At 37.9% G+C, this 9,180-nt stretch overlaps 1 long non-coding RNA gene across 1 annotated transcript; it reads left to right on the forward strand.

Annotated features, from left to right (window-relative positions):
* Window positions 1-6,747: 6,747 nt before the first annotated feature.
* On the forward strand, window positions 6,748-8,309 carry LOC141801594 (uncharacterized). The gene is made up of 3 exons (XR_012599413.1): window positions 6,748-6,794; window positions 7,812-7,835; window positions 8,249-8,309. It is a non-coding gene; the product is annotated as an uncharacterized LOC141801594 (long non-coding RNA).
* Window positions 8,310-9,180: the final 871 nt, after the last annotated feature.

The following is a 9,180-nucleotide window of genomic DNA, read 5'->3' on the forward strand; positions in this document are numbered from 1 at the left end:
TGAGGTGGAGAGTGGGCACCCTTGCATAGTTCCCCTGTGCAATGTAAAGTTTTGGTATATTTGCCCATTAGTGATGACTGTGACTGAGGGTGAGGTGGAGAGAGTCCTAATCCAGTGAATAAATAATGGTCCAAAACAAAATCTCTCCAATGCAGGAAACAGGAAGTCCCAGCTTACCCTGTCAAAAGCTTTCTCTGCATCTAATGAGACATGCACATACAAATACATGTGAGGTAAAAAGTCGTGGTGCACATGGAAAAAAACAGAGCTCCCCCAGAGGCCACTGGGTAATTCCAACCCTGGGAAAAGGTGACACCATGACTCATCAGGAACACCTGGTTTATCTCAGAATAAATAAACTCAGAGTCATCTGACGTCTACAGAAGAATGACATATTTGCATTCAAGTGTGTTGTTGATGTTGGACTCATGTTGGAGTCATATGGATCACTGAAGTCTAACAAAGAGCTGGTTGTCTTTTGGTTCAGCTCATCCACTGGATCACGTGGTCCATCATGAGAAAAATATAAATCTATTTTTCTTTGTCTTTAAGAATCTTGTAATTTGACCGTGGATTAGATCTTTGCTTTTGATTAACTGAACGAGGGATTTTATGGTCGTATCGTTTCTCAGATGTATCAGATATTTATATATTAATGGTTTTTTTAATGATTTTTCTGTCATTTTATCACCTTTTTCATTGCAATGAGTCAAAAACAATGAGAGAGACCTGTCCTTGCATTGTACTAACATCATCCACCTACGTTTGTGAAAAAGTAATGACCCATAAGCTGCTTCTTTGGTTTCTGTAGTTTTCTGTAGTCTACCCAACTCCCCTATTAAGAATTTAACTACTTAAAGTTGGCCATTTGCCTCCTGGCAAGGACTAAAAGTCCATCTGATGTTCTGACGAATGGGTCTTTTGATTTTGTAACTCAAAGATCTAATGATTTCCTGAATAATAGGCCTTTTTACGTAAGTCAGCCCTTAATATCTGACTGAAGGTCCTTCTGCTTTTCTGACAAAGGGTCTTGTGGTTTTCTGACTTCAGGGCCTTTTGGTTTTATCACTAATGGGCTTTATGAGTTGCAGTCCTCTTGAGTTTATGACTGAGAGCCTACTGATTTTCTGACTGACAGGCTTTCTGATCTTCGGACTGACAGGGCCTTCTGAGTAATAGGCCTTCTGATTTCCTGTCTCAAGAGACTTCTGATAATATGACTAAGGGCCTTCTGATTTTCTGATTAATATGACTCCTGACTAAAGGTCCTTCTGATTATTTGACTGATGCATCTTCTGATCCTCTGACAAATAGGCCTCCTGATTTTCAGACTGATAGGCCTTGTGATTTTCTGACGAACAGATCATTGGATTTTTGAACCAACAGGCCTTAATTTTACACACTTACATGCCTTCTGATTCTTAAACCAATGGGCTTTCTGTTTTTTGGACTAATTGGCCTTATGAATTTCTGACTAATGGGCCTTGTGATTTCCTGACTAATGGGCCTTATGACTAAAAGGCCCTCAGATCTACAGACTGATTAGGCTTATGGTTTCCTGGCTAAAGGGCCAATGAATAAAGTCTAAGTTGGGCGTACCCTGAAACTGAGATGAGTGCTTGGGTCAGAGTCTCTTTGAATGAGCTGATTCAAACAACAGACTGGACCCCGTCTGCAGAGAACTGCAGCCAGACCTGCTCACTGTTCCTCCATCAGTTTCTCCTTTAAGGCCTGAAGTGATCACCTGAAATGAGCATCAGTGGTTTTTAGAGAGGAACAGGTGACACCATGACTCATCAGGAACACCTGGTTTATCTCAGAATAAATAAACTCAGAGTCATCTGACGTCTACAGAAGGATGGCATATTTCAATCAGGTGTGTTGCTGTTGTTGGACATGAGTCCAACAACAGCAACACACCTGGAGTTGTATGGATCACTGAAGTCTAACAAAGAGCTGCTTGTCTTTTGGTTCAGCTCGTCACCTGGATCACGTGGTCCATCATGAGAAAAATATAAATCTATTTTTCTTTGTTTTTACAAATCTTGTAATTGGACCCTGGATTAGATATTTGCTTTTGATCAACTGAACGAGTGATTTTATGGTCTTATCATTTCTCAGATCTCAGTTCTATTAAATATGTATCCACTAATATATGTTTTATGTATTTTCTGTCATTTTATCACCTTTTTTTATTGCAATAAGTGAAAAACAATGAAAAAGAATCTGCGCTGGGATTGTCGTAGCGATATCCACATAGTTTGTGAAAAAGTAAAGACTCTTACCTGCTGCCTCTTTGGTTACTGTAGTTTTTTGCAATCTACATGCCTCTATTAAGATTTACAGCCCTCATTTATTTGATTATTTATCTTAACCATGGCACATGTTTATTTTTATTTGACCAAAACTTACCAAAATATGTACATATAAATAAGCTGTTTTTTCATGCAGACTCTTATTTTGTCCTGCTTCAGGTAAACTAGATTTAAAAGCTTTTTTTTTTTTTTTTTTTTTTGAAGTCTGATCGACTTTCTTTCTTTTCCTTTTTTTTTTTACATGAGTTAATATTTGATCAGAACAAAATCAATGCATAAACAGAAAAAAAAAACAAACAAAAAAAACACCAACAATAACCATGGAGCCAAATAAAATTGTTATATGCATGGTCAAAAAGGATTAAGAGGAGGTCCTTTTGATTTTCTGAAGAAGAGCCTCCTGATTTTCTGATTGAAAGGTCTTTGACTAACTGGCCTTCTGATTTTCTGAATAAAAGGCTTTCTAAATAACAGACCTTCTGATTTTCTGACTAAGGACCACCTGTTTTCCTGACTGACAGGTCTTCTACTAAGGAGCTTCTGATCATTTGACTGATCATTTTACTCTGATTGTTGGACTAACAGACCTTGTGATTTCCTGATTTCCAGGACCTTCTGCTTTTTAGACTAATATGCCTTCTGACTTAAGTATCTCTCTTATTTTCTCATTTTCTTAGCCACGGTTACATGAAGAGTTTTTCATCTTTCCGAATGGAATCTTTCTGAATGACTTTTTCGAAAACAATAGTAAACATGGAAAAGAATATTTCAATCTCTGGTCTACATGCACCGCTATAATCAAACATAATAGTCAATGGGGCATGCGCAGAAAAACTTGACCCTTGTGAAACCGACTGGCACTTTTCTTTTGGATTGAGGCGTATATAAAGGTTAAATTCTTTCCATTTGAGCAAATTAACCGAATGCAAGCGGAATATTTGGGTCCATATACACTTGGCTATTGAAGGGCCCTCTGACTAACTAGCCTTCTAGTTTTCTAAACAATAGGCTTTCTAACTAAAAGGACTCACGATTTTCTGACTAACAGGGCTACTGACTAACTGAACTCCTGGTTTCCTGACTAAAGGGAAAAGTTTTCCCTGCTACAACCCTCACCTGAGTGTGTCAGCATCTCTTACCGCTGTATTATCTAGAGCAGGGATCTCAAACTCGTGCCATGGAGGGCCAAGAGGCTGCAGGTTTTCCTTCCAACAAAGATCTCCACCAGCTGATTTCACTGATTAGTCCCTGCTCTCTGCTTGACGGTGAGGTAATCAGTGGAATCAGCTGGTGGAGTTCTTGGTTGAGAGGAAAACCTGCAGCCTCTTGGCCCTCCGTGGCACGAGTTTGAGATCTCTGATCTAGAGGGTTGTTATAGCCTCACCTCTGCCTGTCCCTTTGTGGTTGGCCATGGCTGGACAGGACGCTAGTGTCAAGAATTTAGCCACTGCTGAAGGCACTTAATAAAAGGATTTCTTACTAACAGACCTAATTTTCTGACTAAGGGCCTCCTGATTTCCTGACTGACCGGCCTTCTGTCTAAACGACCTTCTGATTACGTGACTGATAGTTACTCTGATTGTCAGACTAACAGACCTTGTGATTTCCTGACTGACGCAGGGCCTCCAGATTTATCTCAGAATAAATAAACTCAGAGTCATCTGACCTCTCCAGAAGAATGACATTTTTCACCTATAGGTGTGTTGTTTATGTTGGAGCCCTGTTGGAGTCATGTGGATCGCTGAAGTGTATAAAAGAACTGGGTTCCTTTGGTTCAGCACTTCACCTGGATCATGTGGTCCATCATGAAGCTGCTGACTGTCTCTCTGTTGATCTGTGCTCTGATGGTTGTTTCTCCAGCTGGTGGTGAGTGTTAATTCTGTGTGTGTGGAGGAAATGATGGGGATATGATTTGATTTCTTTCCCTGGTCTTGTTAGTGTTTGTTTCATGATGTGGTTCCATTGTTTGAATCAGCGATGAAAAGGTGAAAAGGGGATATTTAAGCAGCTAATCTGTCTGATTTTAATCTGTTCATGTAAAAGCTGAACACGTCCTCTTAATGTGACTTCTTCCTGCTCTGATTGTCCTTTCAGCTGCTCCAGATGGAGAAAACAAAGAAGATGAGCTGGCTCCTAACTTTGGTGAGTGTCTTATTAGATTGTCTGATTTAAGTAAATCTCATATAGAAATTTAAATCAGAAAAAAAGATGTACAGTTAAAGAAAGATTTTTTGCAGCATCTCAAACCTCAAATATCACATTTCACATTTGATCTCTTATCTCTTATCTTTTTTACATGTTTTCTCACATCTCCTTTTTACATCTGTAATTTCCTATCTTATCCTTAAACTTTGCAGTATCTTGCATCTCACATCTTGTCTCACATCTAATCTCTTATATATCATCTTACCCCCCATCTCTTATTTCCCATCTCATTTATTACATTCCTTATCTCAACTATGATCTTTTTTACATGTTGTCTCAAATCTTATCGTACATTTCCTAAACTATCCCATCACCCATATTTCATCTCATAATCTCATATCATTAGGCATTGTGAAACATGTTTATTCCCTCATGCTTAAGTGGGATAAGGAGCAAAGCTGAGTGAGATGTGAAATTGGACATATCACATCAAAGCCAAACTCCAGTACCAATTTCTGTATGAGTTCACTTTTTTTTTTTTAATCAGCTGTGAAATGGGGAAAAGGGGATATTTAAGTAGCTACCTTGTCTGGTTTTAATCTGTTCATGTTAAAGCTGAACACTTCCTCTTAATGTGACTTCTTCCTGCTCTGATTGTCCTTTCAGATGCTCCAGATGGAGAAAACGAAGAAGATGAGCTGGCTCCTAACTTTGGTGAGTGTCTTTTTTAATTGTCTGATTTAAGTAAATGTCATTAAGAAATTTAAATCAGCAAAAAAAGATGAACAGTAAAAAAAAAAAGAATTATTTGCAGCATCTTTCCATCAGTGCTGCAAGTCTGCCTTAAAGGCTCTGTTAAAGTCAAATGTTTGGTCTGTCTTTGTTCTGTAGTATTTTTTATAGTGGAGATCAATAAACACTCATTTCTCATCTCTAGTCTCTCATATCACCCTACATCTCCTTTTTGATCTCAAATATCACATTTCTAATCTTATCTCTTATCTTTTTTTACTTGTTGTCTCACATCTCCTTTTCACATCTCAAATTTCCTATCTCATCTCTAAACTTTGTAATATCATCTTGCATTTCACAAATTGTCTCACATCTAATCTCTTTTGTCTCATCTCATCCCACATCTCTTATTTCCCATCTCATATATCACATTTCTTATCTCAACTATTATCTTTTTTACATGTTGTCTCAAATCTTATCATACATTCCCAAACTATCCCATCACCCATATTTCATCCCATAATCTCATATCATTAGGCATTGTGAAACATGTTTATTCCCTCATGCTTTAGTTGAATAAGGAGCAAAGCTGAGTGAGATGTGAAATTGGACATATCACTCCAAAGCCAAGCTCCAGTACCAATTTGTGTATGAGTTCACTTTTTTGAATCAGCTGTGAAATGAGGAAAAGGGGATATCTAGGCAGTTAATCTGTCTGATTTTAATCTGTTCATGTTAAAGCTGAACACATCCTCTTAATGTGACTTCTTCCTGCTCTGATTGTCCTTTCAGATGCTCCAGATGAAGAAAACAAAGATGATGAGCTGGCTACTAACTTTGGTGAGTGTCTTTTAGATTTTCTGATTTAATTAAATTCCATTGCCTTAAAGGCTCTGTTGAAGTGAAATGTTTGGTCTGTCTTTGATCTGTAGTATTTTTTATAGTGGAGATCAATAAACTCTCATTTCTCATCTCTAGTCTCTCATATCACCCAACATCTCCTTTTTGATCTCAAATATTACATTTCTCATCTTATCTCTCATCTCTTTTTACATGTTGTCTCATATCTCCTTTTTGCATCTCAAATTTCCTATCCTATCTCAAATTTCCTATCTTATCTCTAAACTTTGTAATATCATCTTGCATCTAACATCTTGTCTCACATCTTATCCTTTCAGATGCTCCAGATGGAGAAAATGAAGAAGATGAGCTGGCTCCTACCTCTGGTGAGTGTCTTTTTAGATTGTCTGATTTAAATAAACTAGAGAGGCACCCATTGCTCTATTTCTTCTCAGGGGACTTTTAGATGCACTGAACTTTAATGAATAGGGGAAAAGAAAGACCTCTCTCAGCTGACCATGGGTCTTGAAGTAAATAAAATACCTGAGCATGAGATCTTTCTATGAATGTAATGCTTCATCACAACGTAATGTTTTGTTGACTGAATTTGATCTAATAAAAGTTCAAAGAAAGAAATAAAGAAAGAAAGTGTTAATAAAAGTGTAATTGATTCTTTAATTGAGACTTCTGACTGAGCTCTCTCTGTCTGTCCAGGTGTCCACCAACCTGAAACCAGAGGCCCTCCAGATGATGTCCGCCCATGTGAGTTATATGGGCCAGCTCTTTTTTTCTTTCATCCTCGCAGCGTTTCAGCGCTTTAACACAGTCATACGCTGGGCGCCTTCTGACTTCAGCAGGGAAGTATAGAGTGGGTTGTTCCACTGTGGAAACTTGACGGTCATTGGATAAACGCTGGGCTTTGTCCCGCCCATCAGCCGCTTAGCGTCTCTGGGGGTCTATGAGGCAGTAGGCTGGCCTAGACGCTGGGCTTCTGCATGATGATTGGATGATCTGTCTGAGGCCGAATCCCTTTTTGATTGACAGTGAAATGAGCCAGTCAGCGATCTTGAAGTATAATCCTCCACCAGAGCATCTTCTGAGTTGTTCTGGACTGATCCAGAGGCTTTATAGATCCCCAGCGAGTTTACCTTTCTTAAAAATGACGAGCGCTGTGTTTAAAGATTCTCTCTCTTTTCACCAATAAGCAGCTACAGCTCCAGCTGTGGAGCTTCTCCCCCTGTCACTCACACTTACAGCCTGTCATAGTCTCACGTAGCAGCTCCAGCTGCTAACAAGCTGACAGAGGGTAGAATTTATCTTTCAATAAATAAACAAATTAATGATGGAGGCCGGAAAAAAATGAGCTTCCCCATGTATATGTGTATGTGTATGTATGTGTGTGTGTGTGTGTGTGTGTGTGTGTGTGTATACATATATACATTTATAGTTTGTTTATATGTGTATATCATGCTGAAAAAGCATGAAATGCTTATATGTCAGTGTTTGAGAAGTAACCAGAAGTGATGATGACGTCCTTAAAGAAACAAAGTGTTAAATAGGAGTTTCTGGTGTAACTGGTAGGTTCATGGTAGGAGGCATCAGTTTTTCTTGGTGCTTAAAAAGAAAGAAAGAAAGAAAGAAAGAAAGAAAGAAAGAAAGAAAGAAAGAAAGAAAGAAAGAAAGAAAGAAAGAAAGAAAGAGAGAAAAAAAAGAAGAGAGAAAAAAGTGAAATTGTTCCTTTAATTGAGACTGCTTACTGAGTTCTTTCTGTCTCTCCAGGTGGCCAAGGAGTTGAAAAGAAAGGTAAGTCATATAAGCTTGTTCTTTTTTCTTTCTTTCCTCTTTGGCACAGATCTTTAGTTCTTTCAACAACTTGACCACAAGGGGGTGACTACCCCCCCTATCCCCCCTCTGTGCACACCACTGCTTCAGAGGTAACACTTCCTCAAAGTTTAAGAATGAATTACTTGATAAGTATAAATGTAGCTTAATGTCATAAACTACAAAGTACATTTAAAAAAAAAAAAAGTTTTAATATTAACCTAATAGTTGTAACGATGACGAGGAGGTGCCTGGAAAAATGTCTAACCTGAAAGTGGTCCATGATCTAAAAGGACTGAGAAACCCTGCTGTAAAGACAGAAAGTTTTAAAAAGGAGTTGCTGGTGAAATTGGGTGGTTAATAATAGGTTTGTGTAACTTCTTTACCCTGGTTAGAAAAAAAGAAGAAGAAAGCAGCTGGAAAGAGAGGCCCTCCAGGATTCCTCCTCCGTCGACGTGAGTCATATGAGCACTTTTTTTTCCTTTACTTAAAAACCATTGGTACTCATTATATATATATATATATATATAAATTTATATATATATATATATATATATATATATATATATATATATATATATATATATATATATATATATATATATATATATATAATTGTCATTATTTTTGGGGGGATGTGTACCTTTCACATTTAAAAAATACAGTACCTGCACCTGGCAATCAGTACCAGTACTCAATGGTACCAATTTTTGGTACCTTTTTGTGATTATATGGCAAAAAAAATAATTTGTTTAGGGAATAAAGAATACATGACTTTCTATTAAACATATTTGTCTCAATATATAACCTTGTAATGCTTTGTTCATGTCTGGCATGGAAAATCACCTCCTCTTACACTCTTGATTCTTATTAGAAAGAAAGGAGGGAACAATGCATTTTAACTGAGACTGTTGACTGAGCTCTCTTTGCCTTTCCAGGTTTCCAACGAGTTGGAAAGAGAGTTCTTCCAGGGTTCTTCCGTCGACGTGAGTTATATGAGCCTGTTTTTTTTTTCTTTACCTTAAGGCCCTCACTTCTTTTTTAAGTGCACACACACACACACACACACACACACACACACACACACACACACACACACACACACACACACACACACACACACAAAAAACAATAAGCAAACGGGACTTTTGTCATTACTCACGCTGTCATGTCAGAATCGTCCACTTTTACCTGTGACATGATATCAGGAGTAAAGCTATAATACAAACAGTACATGTAGGCCTACATTTTCTCTAGGACTTACCAAATATCACAGTTTTTTTTGCTTGTCAGAGCCCCTGTGGTGAGAGTTTATTAGACTCTGATC

The sequence above is a fragment of the Halichoeres trimaculatus genome, unplaced genomic scaffold (genome assembly GCF_033239565.1).
Source record: "Halichoeres trimaculatus isolate MK-OKI-2021-1 unplaced genomic scaffold, fHalTri1.1 fHalTri1_scaffold_13, whole genome shotgun sequence".
In the NCBI taxonomy this organism is placed as follows: domain Eukaryota; kingdom Metazoa; phylum Chordata; class Actinopteri; order Labriformes; family Labridae; genus Halichoeres; species Halichoeres trimaculatus.